Source organism: Cotesia glomerata, linkage group LG1 (genome assembly GCF_020080835.1).
Source record: "Cotesia glomerata isolate CgM1 linkage group LG1, MPM_Cglom_v2.3, whole genome shotgun sequence".
NCBI lineage: Eukaryota > Metazoa > Arthropoda > Insecta > Hymenoptera > Braconidae > Cotesia > Cotesia glomerata.
This window is the reverse complement of record NC_058158.1, coordinates 28736538-28757963: the sequence shown is the minus strand read 5'-3', so window position 1 is coordinate 28757963 and position 21426 is coordinate 28736538. Positions and strand designations below refer to the sequence as shown.

The 21426-nt window shown below is 28.4% G+C and overlaps 1 protein-coding gene across 1 annotated transcript in view; it reads right to left on the bottom strand.

Annotated features, from left to right (window-relative positions):
• LOC123269518 (neuroligin-4, X-linked-like) overlaps positions 1–19474 on the bottom strand; it is a 166256-nt gene extending 146782 nt beyond the window's left edge. The window contains exon 1 of the mRNA XM_044735262.1: positions 18969–19474. The gene's annotated coding sequence lies outside the window, so the exon portion shown is untranslated. The remainder of the gene's footprint in view (positions 1–18968) is intronic.
• Between the last annotated feature and the right edge of the window lie 1952 nt (positions 19475–21426).

The window sequence follows — 21426 nt, the reverse complement described above, 5'->3', positions numbered from 1 at the left end:
GTTTCTGTGTTATTTTAAGGGGAAATCTTTAAACGCCTGGGTCGAAGTCTTAATATTAATATTAAGGGCCTAAACTTTCAGGGTATTTTTTTTGGGTACTTGCAACAAAATTTCACGATGGGACCGAAAAAAAAAAAAAAAATAGTTGAAAAAAAAAGCACCCTATATTATGCATGGGTATATTAAGGCATATCTAGACATATATGGCCATATCAAAACTATTTTAACTTCCCGCTAAGAAAATTGAAAATTTTCGAAAATCGGGAAGTTATTGGTTTTACCCCGTTTTTCGAAAATCGAGTTTTCAACGGATGTTGACGTTTTAAGGTCTTAGGAAGCCTCCCCGAATGTTTCCGCGGTGATGTCCGTATGTCTGTATGTATGTGTGAGTATGTGTGTGTGTGTGTGTGGCCGTATGTAAACCTCTCATAACTTTTGAACGGCTTGACCGAATTAATCGCGGTTGGTGCCAATCGAAAGGGCTTGACTGAACTTAGTTCTTGAATATACTTTGGAACGATTCGAACCAGTAGATTTTGAGAAATCGCAAAAAAACTACAAAAAAAAATTTTTTCAAATGGGGTTTTTTTGGAATAACTTTTAAAGGGCTTTACCGATCAATTCCGAAAACTAATAAGCTCTTAACATCAAAAAACCACATCGATCGCCGCCAGTCCGATCAAAATCGGTTGATTCGTTCGTGAGTTATCGTTGTCGAAAAAAAACCGAAAAAAATGTTTTTTCGGAATTACATTGAAATTCCTACTTCCAGATTTTTTAATTATAGTTCGCATCAACTTTTTACATTAAAAGCTGCTACACGAGCATACTTTCCGGCATAAATTCAATATTTAATTTGAATTATTAATGACGATGTTTTAAAAAATAATCTAAATACAAGAAGTGTCAAATTTTTCAGCGTCGGTGTAGAAAGCTAGTAAGACGGGCAAATATTGAGCTTTAGCTGGTGGTGACAGACATGAGAAAAAACATCGGATCGTGAAAAAAAATCAAGCCTGCGGGTGATTTTGATGAGGTTTTTTTCAACTCTTATTTATTTTTTTTACTATTTATTCTGTAACCATTTTCGAATCCCTTCTTTAATGTTTTTTTATCAATTTGTCGTCTGTATATACATATATTCACAGAGATAAAATATTTCCATTTTATCGTTCTGCAATAACTTTTACCGTTTTGCAGAACATGCGAATGAGGAAATAAAAGTATTTAATTTCGTATATCGTTTTCACTCATTTTATCATATTTATTCAATTTTTAATAAGAATTTTTATCGTGTTCTTTTTTAACTAGCCTGGATATTAAATTTAATATTATAATTTTAACTTCCCGCTAAAAAAATTGAAAATTTTCAAAAATCGGGAAGTTATTGGTTTTACCCCGTTTTTCGAAAATCGAGTTTTCATCGGATCTCGACGTTTTGAGGTCCTAGGAAGCTTTCCTGACTATTTTCACGATGATGCCCGTACGCCTGTGTGTGTGTGTGTGTGTGTGTGTGTGTGTGTGTGTGTGTGTGTGTGTGTGTGTGTGTGTGTGTGTAAACCTCTCGTAACTTTTAAACGGCTTGACTGATTTCATCGCGGTTGGTGTCATTCGAAAGGGCTTCGCCAAACTTAGATTTCCTGTAAGTTGGAATCGATTCGGACCAGTAGATTTCGAGAAATTGCAAAAAAAGTGACAAAAAAAGTTGTTTTTCTTCATTTTTTTTAAATATCTCCGAATTGGCTGAACCGATCAACTTCAAAAACTAATCAGCTCTTAACCTTGAAATCCCGCAATAACTCCGAAATTTTTCGTCAGATCAATTTTTTTGTTCAGAATCATTTATAGAGCTCAAAAAACCACATCGATCGCCGCCTACCACGTGAAAATCGGTTGATTTATTAAAAAGTTACAGCAGTTTGAAAATTAGAAAAATCGTGTTTCATCGAAGTTTGATAAGACTTTTGAGCTCGAAGAGCTCAAAAGCATAGCAAAGCTATCTCTTTGAGCTCGGAGAGCTCAAAATAACACATAAATTGTATGAGCTCGAAGAGCTCGAAAACGTCATAAGTGCAATTTTAAGGGCCTAGGTATGGAATTAGCGGGAAGTTGCAGGGATGGCCTTCAGAGGAACCGTTTTTCTAATTTTTTTTTTTTATTGATAACCCCAATGGACGATGCTTTTATTAAGTGCATCGAGAAAAAAATTCCATCATGCAAAGTATAATATATAAATATATTGAAAACAGAATTTTAAAAATTTGTTTGAAATAAAAAAATTAAAAGCGAATAATCATAAATTAAAATAAAAATAAAATAATGGAAAAGTTAACATGACATTTAGAGTAAAATATTTAACCGAGAATTTGAAGAATAGTGCTGTAACAGCTGGAGAAACAGGTGCCCAGTGCAATTTTCCCATATGTGTTTACCGCATTCACATTAACGAGACACGACTAAAACAGAAAAATATTAATAAAAATGCTCGTAGGTACATCTCGAGGACAGTACATTATTAATGTGGCTTGTACACGCGTTATTATATTATACAACATGGAAAACCATTATCGACGGATGACGACATTGTTCAAGCGTAATAATAACATTTACACACTGTATGTACTGGACTTTAATGAGGATGCTCGGATTGTTGGTAAAAAATTTATCTCTTCAACCAAAAGTTATGGATCACTGGCTCTGATTAAATAACTCGTGAATTTATATAATTTTTTATTTTTCTGTAAGTAAAAAAATGCTCAAAAATTTAATAGTTTGAATTTAAACTTTCAATTAAAAATAACTAAAATTTTGTTTATCGTTAATTGGAGAAAAATTTAAACATTAATTAGTATTATCTTTTGTGATTTTTGAATTTTTTAATAGAGTGAATGTTTAATTTGAAAATGTATTCAATCTTCTCTCGGAGCTTTTAATTTATTTTTGAGACACATGATGTAATTTGAATGACATTTTAATTAAATTTTGATGAAAATCTTATTTTAGAAGCTTGAGGTGTATTTGATGAGCCGTCAGCGACAATAAATTTTTGATAAAACTTCATTTACTTTCTTAATTGAGATTTACATTCAAAACTAACAGGGTTCAAAAGCGTAAGCCATAGATATAGGAAATTGGAGTAATTATGGATAAAAATAAAAAAAAAATTTAGAATAAATTAACTCTCTTTTCTCCTGCGTATGAAAAAAATTTAGTTCATAATAAATTTCATATGAAATTCTGATTATGAAACAAATGTATATGGAATAATTTTTTTTTTAAGCGACACGTCAGAAATTTATGTTATATTGAAGTTTTTTACAAACAAAACTTTCAACGACAAACTTTGAATTAGAATTTTTTATCAAAATTAGATGACATTGTTTGAAAATTAATCTTTATTATATACATAATTCTTCTGTGTGCGTGTGCATGTCCCTGAAATCCTTCTAAACGGCTGGACCGATTTTAATGAAATTTTTTGTGTATCTTCAGATGGAGTTGAGAATGGTTCATATTTATAATTCGGTCCAATTTAAATTGTTTATTTAATTAATTTTTTATTTATTAATTGTTGTTGATTTTGGAATGTTTTACATTGGATCCGGCAGACTGCGCTACGATCGGAGGATCGAATATTCAATAATATTCTATTTTTTAATTCCAGTTTGTCCCAATAGTTGGTGCTGCGATCAAATTCAGGAAAATATTTTGTAACTTCGTGTTATTATTGTGTTACGAAATATCGTATGTTAATTAAAATATTATATTAAGATGTAATTAGTGTTTGAAGAGTAAATAAAGACGGGTGTACAGGACAACGTCTGTCGGGTCCGCAGTATCATTATAATTTATTATGATATAATTTATTGATATGTTTATTATGATATATATAAAGATTCATCATAAATTTAGGATGGTTTTTAATGAAACTTATTTTTTTAGAACAATAAAAAAGATTTCTTGGAGATAATAGCATCAGCGAATTTTTTTTATTTTAAGTTTAATTTAAAGTCCGCCGAATTAATAACAATAATTCTTTTAATTACTGTTTCAACAAGACTAACGAAATAAATCTAGAAAAAATTTTAATTATTACTCTGAAATACATGAAAGCTTCATCATAAATGTAGAATGGTTTTGAGTAAATTTAATAGCGAAATATTAGATTGAGCATGAAACTTATTTTCTTGGTAATAGATTAAAAAAAAATGAGTTATTACTTATAATTTCAATTAGTATGAATAAAAATTCGCAGTAAAAAATAGATATTCATTTATCAGAATAATGAGATTAAGTCGTTAGCTTACTTTAATGGAAAAAAATTTCAAAAAAGATCCTTTACTATTAGTTACATCTCTTTTCTCAATTATACATTCATCATTATTACGCGGTCGCCAGTTAATTTTAAGGATGAAGGTAATTTTATATTCTATAATTAAAACGTAAAATGTTGAAATTTAAAAAATTAGTTGTTGAAAGAGTCACTTGAAGTTTCACTTTTATTTTTACATTTATTTAAATTAATGTTCTTAAGTGCCCTACAAGCATGCTCATGCGCAATTTTGGATGCTATTTTAATTACAACGTATCGTTATGCGAGATAGTATATGTTTAATAGACATCCTTCGCTGTACTTTAGCTTTTTTATCTGTGTAATTAATTAATTAAGTTAATTATATTTTCAAGATTACCCTTGAGAAAAAGGTTGACAAACATCTATCATGGTCTGAGTAGAGAATTTCTACATCGCTTTACAACTCTTTTGTGAGCAACTTTTTATCATTATCATCATATATTTATAAACATTATTATTATATAAAAGAGTTCACCTTGGAGGATTATTATTATACTTTGGAATTTACAGAGGGAAAACTTTGATTGACAAAAAAAAATTGATCATACTTTTATACAAAAAAGTAAGGGTCTTAAATTGTAAACCCTGTGATAGTTAATTCCAATTGTATTGAAGTATTTTCTTTTAACTCGTGAGTTCCAAGTAATGAATTGAATTGGGATTTACCTTTCACTCTTATTTCACTTCCCATTTTTTACTGTGTAATTTTCTAACTCAGAATTACTGCACTCGATTAAAGAAACTACCCACTACATAAAGTGTAGGGAAACCGCGGACTAACACTACATTAGTCGAAGCTGGATCCCTTTCAACCTTGCAACGATATTAAAACTTAGTTTGTTATAACGAGCTTCCTTTTATCGAGTACAAAGTTAAGGTCAAATTTTAAGTTTTGCATAATTTTAAATCTCAATTTATTCTTAACCAGCGAAGTTTAAATTTCTTCCATGACTAGGAAACGAACCCTCCTCGGAAAGTCCTCAGTGTACTGAGCTGTTAAATCTTGACTCAAGTGACATCTTATTTACATGAATTTAATAAGTAGTCACTCTCTAAACATGAATTTGTGAAAATTTCTTTGAATAAGTGATATTCACTAATTTTGAATACCAATTAAACCGTAGTGGTTAGATTCTCACTTCAAAATAAGTGAATATTCACTTGTTTGAGATAATTCTCAATTTTTTATATATTTCACAAATATCATATATGTAAAGAAGGAAATATGAAAATCTCCGACGGAGGGCGCATAATCGCTGAATTGTCTCTTTGTGAGAGAGTTGAGTTTAAGTTTTAAAATAAAAATCATTCTTTTTAATAGTCTCAAGAAGCTTATCTGAAATTGATTTTTAATTTAATAAACGACTAAATTATTTTTTGTTTAAGTAAACTCGTTAATTTGCGTACAAATGTATGAAAAAAAAATTGTAAAATTATAATTAGTAAATTTTTTCTCATATATGGCCTAATGTGGCCATATCTGACCAGATAGTCGCAGAAAATTTTTTTATGGATAAGTATGCATAGCACATCGAAATTGAATGCAGGATTTAGAAAATTATTAGTCACATATTTGTTTTACTCTCAGAATATTTTATTACTGTCTGTCTGATTAAATATTTAACTTGATCACTTAAACTTTTTATGGTATAGTATAAAATTTGTATTTTAGTTCAGGAAAATGAGTTTACAATTAAAAAAGTTTTAACCGATGAAACAATTAAATTTCAGTCTCGTGTACATGAATTTTATAGTAGAAAAGTTTTTATGATTATTTTTCGGTAAATAATGAATAAATTTATTATAAACTTCTGATGTAATTTTTATGTCACTAATAAAAAGCCCAATTTTATTAATTAGATTAATTGTGGGAAATATTTTATTAAAACTGCCTCTGTTTTTTTCTTTTAATTTTTTATATTTTCAATTACTACAACACGTACGTGTGCAAAAAATTCTGAGATTTTTCGCCTTCTATCTGTTATTAATTTTTTTTTTACAAAAAAAGGGGATATTAAGTTTTTTTTTTTTTACTTTTTATAAAAATGCCGTCCGGACTTTTTTACACTTACAAAGCACACTGAGGTTTTGATATTATATTGTAATTTCATAGTCCGACGATCATTGTCTCATTAGTATGTATGTGTAGAAAAAGCGCTGAGAAGAGCTTGTTTTAACAATAATTTTAATTTTAATTTAAAATTATTTTTTGCTAAAAAACAATCATGCTGGGATAGTTATGCTCTATTTATTATTCTTAAAATATAATTTTCTTACATTATTCAAATAAACGTTTTATAATAGGTTGTCATGTTAAAGAAGAGAGAGAAAAAGAAAATAAAAGACAGCAGATGCATAAGAGAAAAGGTGTTTCTGAATAAACAAAGAGAACGAACCATTTTTAAACGCAATTGTCTAGTGCTTTTTGTTTCTCAGTTCTATTGTTTTTATTCGAATGTACACACACACACTTTTGTCATGTTTTTTTTTTTATAACTGTACAGATATTTTTTGTCCGTTTTTTTTCGCTTATAACTTTTATTTTTTTTAAATTGAATGACAGAGCGAAAATTCTTAATAATTTTACAAAAATTATGATAAAATTACCATGTGTCTGTCACATTTTTTGAGGGACTAAATTATTGTAATATATTTTATGTGAAAGTGGTTGAAAAAAATATTCATAAATAAATATAATAAATTTATAAGGCATCTCGACATGTACACATTATTCTTTTTACATGACAATGATAAAACTTGGGTCTCATTTTTTTACTATACTGAAGAGCAAGTTTATCGAGAAAAACAATAATTTTTTTTTAATATACATCATTCGTTTATTTATTTACACTTGAAACATAATATTTTATTATTTTTGCTGCTTCAGTAGATAATTAATTGCTCTGCAACTCTCACATAATAATGACATTTTTATTACTGTTAGTATTTATTAATTTTTCATTTTTCAATAAAACATCAAGAACATTTTTTTATTTTATTTTTAAATGCAGAAGTAATGATAGGAAAGTTTAAATTGTATGAACTTTGTAACTGAAGCATATTTTAGAGTATCTAGTCAGAATTTGGTTTGAAAAAGATGAGCTTTACGGATTCTACATGGGGTTGTTAAAAAAATACTCTCTAGACGATCGCTGTCGAAAAAGCAACTCGAAACATTCATCATCTAAAATTCGGGATGAGAAACTGTTAGTTCGCTTAAATTATGATAGGATTCGATAACAAAAAGGCTACAGGTCTATAAAAATCTATGGGATCGATAAGAATAATTTTCTGTGTTAGAACCGCAGATAGTGATTCATGAACATTTTTATGAAAACTCGTAAAAGTTTATAGGAATCAATGAAACCTAGATCGAAACTTATATCAAACTATGTGAATTTATACGGAGAACTATTGCAATTGTAACAAATTTTTTTTCCTTCCTATCTTCTTATTTTCTCAAAATTCGATGGAATAAGTGACCGAAAATCATTATTTTTTTATGGCCATGAGCATAAATGTTCCAGCATAACAAATATAATGCATCATTGTTTGAGCTACTTATATCTCAAGAAATTGGCTTCCGATACAATTTTCTTTATAAATGGCTATGAATCAAGCTCGGATTTTGATATCTATTTAACATGGTAATTTATATGCGAGATAGATGACTAAAAAAAAAGTATTAAACTCAGTAGATACTAAAGTAGTTGAGGATAAAGTTTTTAATAATTTATTAAATCTGCTTGTTAAAGGTTTTTTATATGGCTTGATTTGACCAGATATAACTTTATATCCCCATACATCAAGCCTGATATGGTCATATATAATTTTTCTTACTAAAGTAATGACCAAAACTAATATTAAAAATCTTCGACATAGGGCGCATGATCGCTTAATCTCCTTTATAGGATAGTTAAGTTTGAGATCTCACTTATTTTTTTACTCTCATAAGAAGTTTTTCTAATATTAATTTTTTAATTAATTAATCAATAAACTAATTTTTATTTAATGTGATATATTAAGTAAATACTTGTCTAGAAAAATAAAAAAATTGTAAAATTACAATAAGTTACTTTTTTACTCTTATAAACATATACTGATATATGAAAATGCGTCATATGTTGTCACGTAAAATATTTTCAAGGGTGGACTATTGGAGCTCAACATCCTTTAAAAAAAAATTCGCTTTCATTACCTTGACCAATATCATATGAATTTCTATAACGTGGTCAAGTTTATCTGCATAATCTTACATGTTTTCCTAGCTCTCGCCGTCTTTGCAGGTAATATGCTATAGAATTTATCGATGTTTACAATAAGTCTGTCAGTAATTTAAAAATAGCTGCAACAAGAAAAAAAAATATTTGACTTAAACAATGTTATTCCCAAAACAATGTATACTAGCAACCAATCACTCAAACAAAGAGAATTTTAATTCCATGAAATAAAGCAATAGATAGATTACAATTTTTAGCGATTTCCTGAGGTAAATTTTTTAACAGCGTTCGTCGACAATAAAATAAAAAAATTTTTAAATCCTCATAAAATATTAATAAAAAAAACATGAGAAATACTTGACGTCACGGTAAACATGAAAAAATTGAATACGAAAAAATTTTTCGTGGAAATAAAGTTTTCTCTTCAGTATATTGTTCCCAGAGGGTGAAAAATGTCGGGTTTATAGTACGACAGTGCGATTTGAAGAATGCAAATTGAAACAACGTAGTGAATCACGTGACGTAGTTGGCGGAAACTCGGTAGTAGGGTAACGAAGGCAATAGGAAATACTTTGATACAACGATGCCAATAACGACAACGACGACCTTTATCAGTATGTACGTGTATCCACGAGTTCTTGTCTCGTGTTTTTTTACTTGATTGAATAGTAAACGAGATTTCATTTCTGATTCTGCGTTTATAAAACTTTTATCTCTCTACATTTGGATTTATACGTCTTAACTATTTTATAAATCCAACGAGATGGCCTGGCTGACCATTAAAATACCACAACTACTGCCGCGTTATAACTTTTATCTATTGATGATAATAATACAAAACGTGAATTCACAACTGTGTATTTTATTGTATCTCAATAAAATTTATAGTGTGTGGCAGAGATGAGGGTAAACGAGATAATTATGTAAATATATGAATCAGAGTATTATGGTAGTAAAAAATTCTTCAAAGTTTATGGATTTTATTTTCTCTTGTAGCGTTTTTAATTGCAGATTTAACTATAAAATAACTCAAGTAAAAGATTTTAATTTTCTGCTTAAGTTATGTCTGTTTGAAAACTCTGAAAATACTTAAAACCCCTACGGCAGCATCCTCTAGTCTTTATAAAAGTTTAATGATAAGTTGGAAGCACACAGTAATTATCTCAATGTAGTTTCATCGTTTAGCGTAACAAAGTTCGATAAAATATTTTGAAATTATACACGGAGAAAAAAATTTTGCTATAGGAATTCTATAGTAGTTAGTTAGTTGTAAAAAGTTCCAGTAGGTTAACGTTTTCTTATGGTAACAATACCGTTTGGCTCCTGCAACTCTACATCGTTGAGCTCTGAGAGCTAAACGTTATTTACCTCTCACAATTCTACAGGATCGTTCTGAGACTATAACAAATTTTTGGCAGTCTGATTAATAATTTTTTTTACGATTTAGCATTGATAATTTAATAAATAAATGCGACAGAACGAATTTATATTTCCAACAATAATTGTATATGAGAAATAAGAATAGTATTATAATAGAAATAAAATAATAATAGAACTTATATTACAAATAAAAATTATTTGTAAAATAAAAATATGGTCGTCACAAAATTATCTTATTTTTTTGATTATATTAATAAATATTGGACATAAAATCACTACCGTATATGCACAAAAAAAGATAAATAAACGAAAACAAATTTTATTTTGTGTTAAATGGGGTCTTTTGAATGTATTCCGATAACTTATTACTTATCACAATATATTCAACTAATAAATTTAATTAACAGTCACTGCAAATGAACCTTGAAAAACCACAAATACAAAACTGTTCTAACGAAATTCAATTTGACAAAAAAAAAACCTATTTCCTTAAATAAATAAACTGGAAACTTAATTGTCCTCATATATTTTTAATAATATGGATGAGTAACAAAATAATTCTGTTTGTCATTTTAGAAGATTATGAAATATGTCAGCGCACTCCACTACTGCGCAACGTAGGGCGCTCCCAACTATACCGTTTGGCTTTGAGAACAATCCCGTAGAGCTCTGAGAGCTCAACAACTGAGTTATCAGAACTAAATAACATTATGTTACTGTAACTCTACAACGAATAGTAAACTGTGTATAGTTGTGGTAACTCTACAGTTAGGTTACCAGAACGAAATTTTTTTTTCCGTGTATAAGTTTTGAAGTAGAAGAATTCACAAAAATATAACCCGCGAAAAAATAATTGATCTTAATTTTTCAATTTTTTATTATGTCTAAAAATGTGTACGTCATTTAACATATCGTGTTGGAGATAGTATATTTCGATTATAGATGGGCATTGAGCTTGTAGGTAAAAGGCCGAAGTCACAATTGCAGTCTTTTGCATACTCTCTTAAAATGAATCAGTGGAATTTCACTGTTTCACAGCTATAAGTATACCAATCGGTATACTTATAACTGTGAAATGGTGAATATACCACTAATTTCCAGTGATTTTCACTGTTTCAGATTTAGAGAGTAGGGGTCAAATGTGTGCGATCTATGACCCAAAATATCAGTCCTGCTACTACCTCTTGCCACGATTAGCAAGAGCGAAGGAGTAAGACCCCTGAAGAAGCAAGTATAGCATTTTAAGAAGCAGTTATTTCAGAGCTGTCCAGCAATACGAATAATTAGTTTTTTCCTTTTTCCGAAACATACATTTTTATACGTATCAACTAATTTTCATTAATTCCAAATATTTTTATTTGTATTAAGTATGTTAATATATTGTTAAAACGAAAAGCAGTTTATGAATCCATTTATCTACCCTTGAATAATCTAATTAATAATAATTTATCAATTAGAAGAATTAACCAATACCGCTCTCACAAAAAGAACTTGAGATTTACAACTTCAAGTGATTATTACATGACTGCCTAATTACGTTATTTTTTAAATTCAACATGTATTAAACAATAATTGGCTAAACTAAAAAACAATTTCATAGATAAGTTCCTTAAAGGGTAAAAAGAATGATTTTCGTTTTAAAAAATTATATATGCACATATAAGGCCGTATATGTCCTTATATGACCGATTTCCATATCGAGTCATATAGAAATATTATCCATGTATTTATTAGGCCATCTCAGTACATTTTTTCACGAGATGTATTATAATAGAGAGATTCTTCGTGCTACTTTTTATCATTTATGTAAACATTGAATACTATTAAAGAGATTGAACAGTATTAAAACGAATTTTGAATCAACAAGCCCCATGTGTTTCATTTTTTAAAATAAAATCATTTAGAATTAATATTAGTCGACAATTTATTACTTTTACAAAAGGAAAAATTCCTTAAAGTTAGTCTCATTAAATTTAAAAACATACAGAATCTGTTATTTCTTTTCTAGTATTCAATCCTAGATTTGAAAAAAGAAAACGTAGCAGTTCACGAGATGATAAATTTAATAAAATACGATGTTCAGCTTTCTGAATGTAGAGTGTCATGTTTGTCGACTTGTATATTGGAATTCTCCTCTGGGAAAACCTCAACAACTAAATAGAAAACTTTTCAATCTAATTATTTATCTGTTTGATATTTTCTCTGGAGATTTATATTTAGTTTGATAACAACTGGTTAAGTCTACTGAGAGGTAAATATATTCAATGCAAATAAAAACATTTTTCTGGATTTAACAAGAACGCATATTTGCGGCTTTTCTTTAAATAAAAGATACAAATAAGATTTCTGTTCAAATATTTTTCCAAGTTTTATTTAAGAAAAACTTGAATTTGTTTTCGTACATTGATAATTTATAAACCATAAAAGACTTCTTTTATCATCATGTTTGAAAGATTTTAAAAAAAATTTAGTATTGAATTTATTGCTATATTTTGGATGACAAGGAGCTAAATTAAAAAAAATATTTAATATATGATAGAGAGTTATCAAAATTACACTATTCGGTACCAAAGCGAACATTGTTTCAGTTTTGATGTGATGACCTCCATTTCCGTCTCGAGTATTCAATTTCACCCTCGTCTGAAATTATCTCGTTTTATCTCTTTCAACACAAGATTTTAGTCAGCTTGAATAAAAGAATTTCAGTAATCAAATAATTTGAGCTCTGGGTTTTGATTTTAGTAAATTTAAATAAATCTGAATATTCAAAAAAATTCTCTGATTCAAAATACCGAGCTAAAATTCTGCATAAGTAAGAAGAATATATTAATGTAGAAACACAAAAAAGTTTGGTAAGTTCAAATGTACATGCCTTATGAGCTCATGTTATACATATATTTATCAAAGTCTTTTAGACACAATGAATATAATAATTAAACAATTTAAAAGTGATCTCAGTCAATTTTCTTTTAAATTTATTTCTAACCGTGTTTAAATTTTCTCGCGAATAGGAATGATTCTGCGAGTTGAACGCCCTCTTGAGTAGTGATAGTTTATTACAAGAGACAAAAGCGCATGCACACATAGACTATAAAAAACTGTTTACAAAAAAATATGGTACATTTGACTGTCTAACGAGTAAATATTATAACGAAAATAGAAATCTTGTATTTACAATAAAACGAATAATCATTGAGTGACGATTTTCGAATTATCTGCAGGCCTCATCTATACGAATCGAAGAAAAAAAGAATTAGGTATATTAATTGTAATGTTCGAGAGTGATCATATTAACAGCATTATTACATACTTAAATAGAGAAATCACTAAATTAATTCTAATCAATTTTTTATATAAAATTGATTTATCAATTAACACTAAAATGTTAAAAATTTGTTCAATAATACTTTTTTATGTTTTAGTATGTATTTTTTCATTATTTAAGAGGATACAATTAATTTAAAACGGAATTAAGTGTTGAAATAAACGAGTTTTTATTTTTAGGCGACAGTAGAATACATCTATACCTTTTGCGCTTAAGACAAACAATTTTATTTTAAAGTCCATAATATTAAAAATGACTTTTTTTTCTATGCAAAAAATATGTGTGTGTACCAGAGTACACAGGTAAGAAGTGAAACTTCTTTATGACATATCATTTTTTTATTATTTACAACTTTACAGAAATTGGGTAGATGAGGCTTAAAAAAAAAAATTTTTTCCGGATTAAATTAAAGGTATTTTAGTATTATAGACATGCATACAAATAATATATGAGTAATTCATTTTATCATTGCTCTTATTATAATTATTATATTTCATCAATTATGATCGCATCATAATAACCATTGTTGTCATTACTTAGACTATGCCATTATTTAATCTAAAAATTAGTTAATCAGTTTATAAAAATTATATAACGAATTTTAATATTCATATTTCATGCCATAATTTAGTAAAAATAATTCAAAGCAGATATTTAATAACTTACTCAATTACACAAGTTATAAGTAAATAATTGGAATTATCTATTTAAAGTAATACAATTATATGATGACAGTGAATCCTGTAGACATGCAATGATTTTATAGAATTCAAAATGAATAAATAAATCATTAGAAACGAATAATTAAAAAGATATACGTATATACATATTTTTATTTTCTAATTGTTTTGTTTTATTTTTAAATTATCATTTAATTTGTTTTTTTTTTAATTGTTTTTAGAATTAATAATGTTTACTAGATTTATTCTTTACGTCGCTGTACTAAACTTTGATAAAAAAAAACATGACGCGTAACCGAAAATCATGACGATTTTTTTTACATTGTTATAAAATTTCTCTCATACGTCAATAAAGAAGTTTTACTTCAAAAAATTATTTACATTCTGAAAAAAAAAAAAAAAAAAAAAAAAACTAACATGAAAATGAAAAAAATCCTCCAAGCACACAAAATTTTTTTTTTTCTAATGTATCGTGTTTCTTTTTTTCAAACAACTCGTGTATAGAGTTACTCATGTAACGCGTTGTATGTAATTTGTAATTTGATGATGGTTAAAAAAAATTCGCTGCAACTTGTTAGAGGAAGATTGACTGGTAGAACATAGAAACAAATTAAACAAACGAAAAACAAAAATCAACATTGCAGTATTTATAAGCGAAGAAGAACGTGCAATTAAAAGTTTAAAAGTGTCACTACGTGTGTTTTTCTTTTTTACTGGTTAATCTGTTAATTTAAGTACATGCTGGGTACGTTTAAAAGTTTTTTAATGGGTCAACTTCAGCCTGACATATTCTTGTGGTATAACCAGATATTAATTATCAAAATTTCTTTGTCCTATGTATAAAAATAGGTTCATGTGAACGCGTTCATTGGATTTAACCTAAAATCTCATGAATAAATGAATTATTCAAAGCTCAATGAATTATTTTCCAAATTTATGTTGACGGCCAATTGAATATGTTGAGCATATTTTTGAATAGTGTCATTAATTGTACGACAGCGGATATTTTAAGGATGAACCCCAAAAAAGTTTGAATTCAATCAATTTTAAGCTACATGAGTTAAAAGAATACGGAAAATTTCGTCTCCAATCTATTTTTATGACAAAATAAGTTTTTTAAAGGTAAATTGAGTATCATTGAAAAGCTCTTGACCTGAATCTGTGCCTCTCCAAGGTTTCATATGGTTTGCAATGATAGTCAATTTATTATTATAAATTTTCGGAGTAGTACTAAATAGATTCGAGTTTCGCGTTAGATGAAATTGGTTTATTTATTTATTTTACTTGGTACATGTCAAATATTAATCCATATAATTAAGAGAATAAGGAATATTTTGTAATGGGTATGTCTATATTATAAAATGAGTTTCTATACTGAAATTTGATACTATCAGAAAGATCTTAACCTTACTCTACGTTATTTCACGGTTTGATATTTTTTTGTTGACAGTCAATTTATCACCTAAATAATTAAAAGATATTTTTATAATTAAATTTTGTATTATCAGAAAGGTATTGACGTCAATTTGAGCCTTTTTATTATTTTATATCTTTTTTGGTGGTAAACAATTTTTATGATAAGTTTTTAGAACAGTTTGGAATAGTTTGTTGGTTCTATAAAATTGTTCCGTAACATTTTTCATTAAACTATTTGTAATCGATCCTGTCATACTATAATTGTTCTTTAAATTTATTTAAAAAGTACCCAAACTATCTATAGTATGATCAAATATAGTAAACCAAAGTTTTTTTTATCTATAATTCGTAGAATTCAGTATTTGTATTGTATAATTATTTTTAAACAAATATGTAAGAACGTTTGGGTAAAATTGTCTTTGATTATATAAAAACAAACAAAAATAAATTATGATTCTATTACACTGTAAAAAAAATCGGTGTTAAAATGGACTCATTTTAACACCGCTATGTAACACCTGTGTATTAACACCGGTGTAGCGGTGATTTTTTGCGGTGTTAAAAATCCGGTGTTAAACCGGTGTAATATCAGTGTAACCGGTGTAATACCGGTGTAACAGTAGAATAAATTTACACCGTATCGGAATATGAATATTACATGATCCATAAAACACAATTAATATTCAATATTTATCAAAATGAGACAAGTAACATTTATTTAAGAATTTTCAACTTATAAAATTACGTAGAAATCGATTTAATGAATGTTCTACAACAAGTTAAATAGTATTTACAATATTAAATGTTTAGGAACAATATAATAATTATTTTTATCGTAACCATGATGTTTCTCATAATATAATGGATGTTTTAAACATGACAAATCTACGGATGTGCAAAAATAAATTATCTATATGAAAATCATTTAAAAAACGTTCAAAATTGTTGTAAAATTGTTCTAAAAATGTTTCAAATTTTTTGTAAAAACACTCTAAAACTGTCCAAAAAATGTTCCAAAATTGTCTCAAAAATATCCGAAAAATGTCTCAAATGTATTCAAAATTTGTTCTCAAATAGTTAAAAAAATGTTTTAAGATTATTCAAAAAAGGTTCCACATAAGATTTAAGGACAAAATTTCAACTAAATTGCTTCAAATACATTGCATTGATTCTAAAATTATCTTAGAAGTATTCCGAAAATCTTAAAAAAAATACTTAAAACTTATGAAATAATTACTAAAATCCACTATTTTAGAGTTTCCGATTATCTATATGATGTCCTAAAATTGTCCTTTAATAATGGTGTTAAAGTAATACGGATCGAAAATTTACACCGAGAGAATTTCACACCATTATTTCACACCACACGGCCATGTAAAGTGCTCTGGGTCCATTTTTACATCGAAATTTTTTACAGTGTATTTATTTTAATCAAAAACTTTTATCTTTTTTATATTTTATTATTTTAAACATTCTAAATTAAATATTAACTTTTTTATGATTATTTATCTTTAATTATTAAAGATAAAAAGTTTAATTATAAAAATTGTGTTACTTAAAATATTATCAACACCGGAAAATTTATAACACCGATTTAACACCGAAAAAAAATATTTACACCGCGACCGGTGTTACTGCTACACCGATTTCGGTGTTGAATTTAACACCGAAATTTTTAACACCGTACACTGCATGGACTCACACCGGTTTTTTTTTTACAGTGTATACTTTTAAATATATTATTGAAATTGCTCTTACTTTAATCATATTAACTCTAATGCAACAATGTATGAGGTATCTCTGTATTGTAAGTTTCTCGGTTCCGCCAGATGTAATCATGTATGACTATATCACTGAGTTTTTCACTGAAAGTTGTTCAGATCTGAATATTTTAATTCACTTAGACAAGTTTGAGCGAATATGGCTGGTTACTAAACTTTGAAGTATTTTTAATAAGAATTTTCAGTGGTAAATACGTATTAAATTATGTTAGAGCGCACGCAGAAAAAAATTTTGTTAAGATAACCTAAGATATGTTGTGGTAACACATGAATTTGTTAACATAGGGATAACAAATTATAAGTTGAAATAACGAAATTTAGGTTATAACAAAGTTATTGATATGTTATAACAACAAAAGAGTTTTGTTACGATAGAAAAATCTTTAAGTTGATTCGACAAAATACTTTAGTTGGTACAACAAATTTTTTTGTTGAAACAGCAAAATTATACTATTAAAATAACAAAGAGAATTTGTTGGAGTAACAAAGACAATTTGTTAAAGTAATTAAGAGAATACATAATTTAAAAATATGCTATAATCAGCTATAGCTGATTTGGAAAATATTTTAAAAACAAATTAGTTTTTTTATTGCAACAAAATCATTTTGTATCAGCAACAAAGTCATTTTGTGGCAGCATCAAAATAATTTCGTTGGGGCAACAAATTGACTTTGTGAATTAACAAATTGCTTTGTTAGTACAACTTGAAACATTTTGTTAATGCAACCAATGGATTTGTTACTATAACTACACTCATTTGTTACCAGAACAAATTTTTCAGTTATCCCGTCTTTTGTTATTTCAACAAAATCCTTTTATGCGTACGGTATTATTGAGGGAAATAAAAAATTAAGGCGACGAAAATAGATCGTTAAGGTCAATGTTTACATTGTACTTTTCCTAAACTAGTCAAATATGTCGTGAAGTTTATATTGGAATATAATCGTTAATTCTAACAGCACACCAATGGAGGAATTTAAGGATCCCTGCGATCGCAAAAGTTGAACAACATTGAGCTGGAGTAGGACTCTCATAAACTTGGCCACCGCTAAGAATGGTTAAACTGACTTATAAACTTATAATTCAGAAATTAAACGTGTCATTGAATGAATAGTTTTGAATATCGAATAGTGTTCTGTAAATTGCATTACGTACATTCATATGTAATGACATACAATAATCAGGACTGTTAGCACAGCCAATTATTTGGATAAATAATTACAATATCGCTTGATTGAGAAGAAAATTCATTAATTAATATGAAGCAAGTTTTCAGTTTAAAAATTTAATAAATAGGATAAAACACTTATTTTAATAAAATACGTAAATTTTGAATGATTTTATTCATTGAAATGGGGCTTCCACTGAAAATTGGAGGCGATAAAGCATGAATACTGATAAAAACATAACGTTGGTTTGAGGTTGAGCCAGAACTGAGATATGAATGTTTGATTAAAGTTAGTAAAATGAATAGGATAGGTTAAAGTTTGAATCAGCTCTGGAATACCTAAGTTACAGAAATAGTATGTATTGGGGAATCACAGATCAAGAGGTCGGTGGGTCAGATTTTTTTTTTATCAAAAAAATAAACCCACGAACAATTGAGATTCCAGCCTCTTTCGACTACCAATATGTTTTTACTTCTTCATTTTCAAGACTCGACGATTTCGATTGAAAAATGAGCAATTGTCCAATGAATGTTTTCTTTCACCATAATAAACATTAAAATAAAAAAAAAAAATAATAATAAAAACTTAAATAAAAAAACTACCTAAATTTCATAAAACTAAAATACCAAGATGAAAACTCACCTTATCCGATTGTTATTACAAGTACACTCCACTTGAGTAATAACACTTTTGCCTTATTGTTGTAGCATAGAATGAAAAAAAATTTAACATTTCACTTAACAGTTTAAGCACACCATTACACAAATTTATTTTATTTCAAGTAACATTAAATTTTTCTACAAGCCCAAAACAATTCTATAAATTTTAATTAAACCACCTAATTAGATATATTTGCAGAACACAACCAATCTTATCTGAAAAGCACTTACTGCTAAGTCTATAAAAATAACGAAAATAAACTCGAGTGTTGATAACGATCCTTCTATAAAGTCAGTTATCTTAGTATATGACACATTGGGCACGTGACGAACACGATATGCAGTTGAGAGATGGAAACGGGTGTTTAAACGTCAAAAGTAAGAGCGACCACGTGACAATCGGTGTGGCCATATGCTCGTTACGTACTACACCGAGATACTGGAATGCTGGTACTTTGTTTTTGCAGCGAGAACCAGCAACTGTGCATCCACCCTGTTCATATTTACCCCTCTTTTGACTTAAGAGTGCTCCCCACCAGTAACCTGCACCCCTCTCACGGTCTGTAATCCAATCGCACTCCTCGAAGTCTCTCCCACTCCCTGAATTCTGTCCCCTCTTTGCGCGAATTTCCTGTTCCCCCACTTAACCTTTTTGTTGGTGAAAATTTGGCTTGCGCTTTCTCACCCTTTCACGGTACTTCCCAGGTGGATCTGACTCTCTCATTTTCTCACAGCACCCTCACGCGACCCCAGAATCGATCCGATGTCGTCCAAGCGTGTGCGCGCTAGCGTACGACACTTCTACTTCTTTCTCTATCGCTCTTGCTGCTGTATAAGTTCGCTATGTACTTTGCTTTTGTAAATGCCAACGATTTCTTATATATATTACACACACATACATACATAACTACACATAAATATATACATGCATATATCCTTGTATATGTTGACATCGAGGTGTTTGCAGTGTTAGGTAGCACTTCAAACGGAACTAGGTTTAGAGATCTCGACCTGCAAGGGTTTGAGTCATCTTAAAGTTAACAAAGGTCTTGTCTCATTAGATTTCTATGTCTAGGTATTACTACCGCTACTACTTATCTTCCGCTTCTGACTACTATTATGTAACTATTACTGTATTACTATATTACTATTATTACTATTACCGCGGCTATAACAACAATATTAATATTATGACTACAAAAGTTGGTGTTAAAAAAAAAAAAATAATTGTGAGCTCTACTGTTATGCAGACATTACTAAATTTTGGAAGATTAAATAATAAAATATTTACAAGACATTTTAACAGTTAAATAAAGTTTTAAATTACCCTCCGAAGTAATAAAAATTTTTTGTTGTAAAACTCGTTGTAAGTTGTTTTATTCTATTTTTATTATTGAATTAAATTTTCTAAATGAATTAATCCTCAGAAAATTAGATAGGCACTTGTGTGTTTAAACAAAGTTTAATAATTAATAAATCGATGTTGTCGATGCAATCAATCTTTTTTTTTTAAATATAATTTAAAGTAGTATAAATTTATTGTCATTAAGTACCGATAAAGTTAAAAGGTTGATTGATAAATTAGTTGGTTCGATAAATAATAAATAACAGCAATTAGTTTATTTATTTATTTCTAATAAATATTATTACGTGAATTTAATGATATAACTAGAACACTTCGTGAGAAATAATGAATAAATGGACAAATAGTGTCCTAATATTCGTAAAACTAAAAAAAATGCTTATCAAAGCGAGTATTTTTTGGAGCGTCAATCTCAATGTTCTCTTGTCCATCAGATAATAAGATTTGTTTGGCACCTGTGGCTCGCATTGATTTCACATCTATTTCGCATTTACCCTTCGGCCATTTTCGGAAACGATTCGATGACTGACCAGTGGTCCTTCCGTACACACGCACCACTGGTAGAGATAAATGACGTGACTTGATTGTTTCGGATCCGGTCATAGATCATGCCAGTTTCATGGTTCTCCAATGTGTTGTCTCATCTATATTGCTACTAGTTAGTGAAACCAGTACCGGACACACACAAAGGTTATCACTGATATATAGTTATAACAGCTTACATATATCTGTGTATGTATCTGTTTTTGCAATATTCATCAAAAGTAGTCATTATTACAAAATTACATTTCAATGTTTCCAATAAAAAGAATTCAACAATACCAAAAACGTTGAAAAATAACTTGTTTATAAAAATCGATGTTTTATAAACAGAAAAAGCGAAAAATTCTTAAAAAAATAAGATGAGTGCATAAAAAATGTTAATTTAATAATATTTGTATCAAAAAATTATTTTTGTCGTTGGAGTGTTTATTTCAAGTGATCTGATAAGACAGAATAGTCCTCATGTTTTTTTTTGATTGGTATATTTTGCGCAAGACACAATCGGGTTTCTTGATTGCAACTTAAAGCAGAAAAT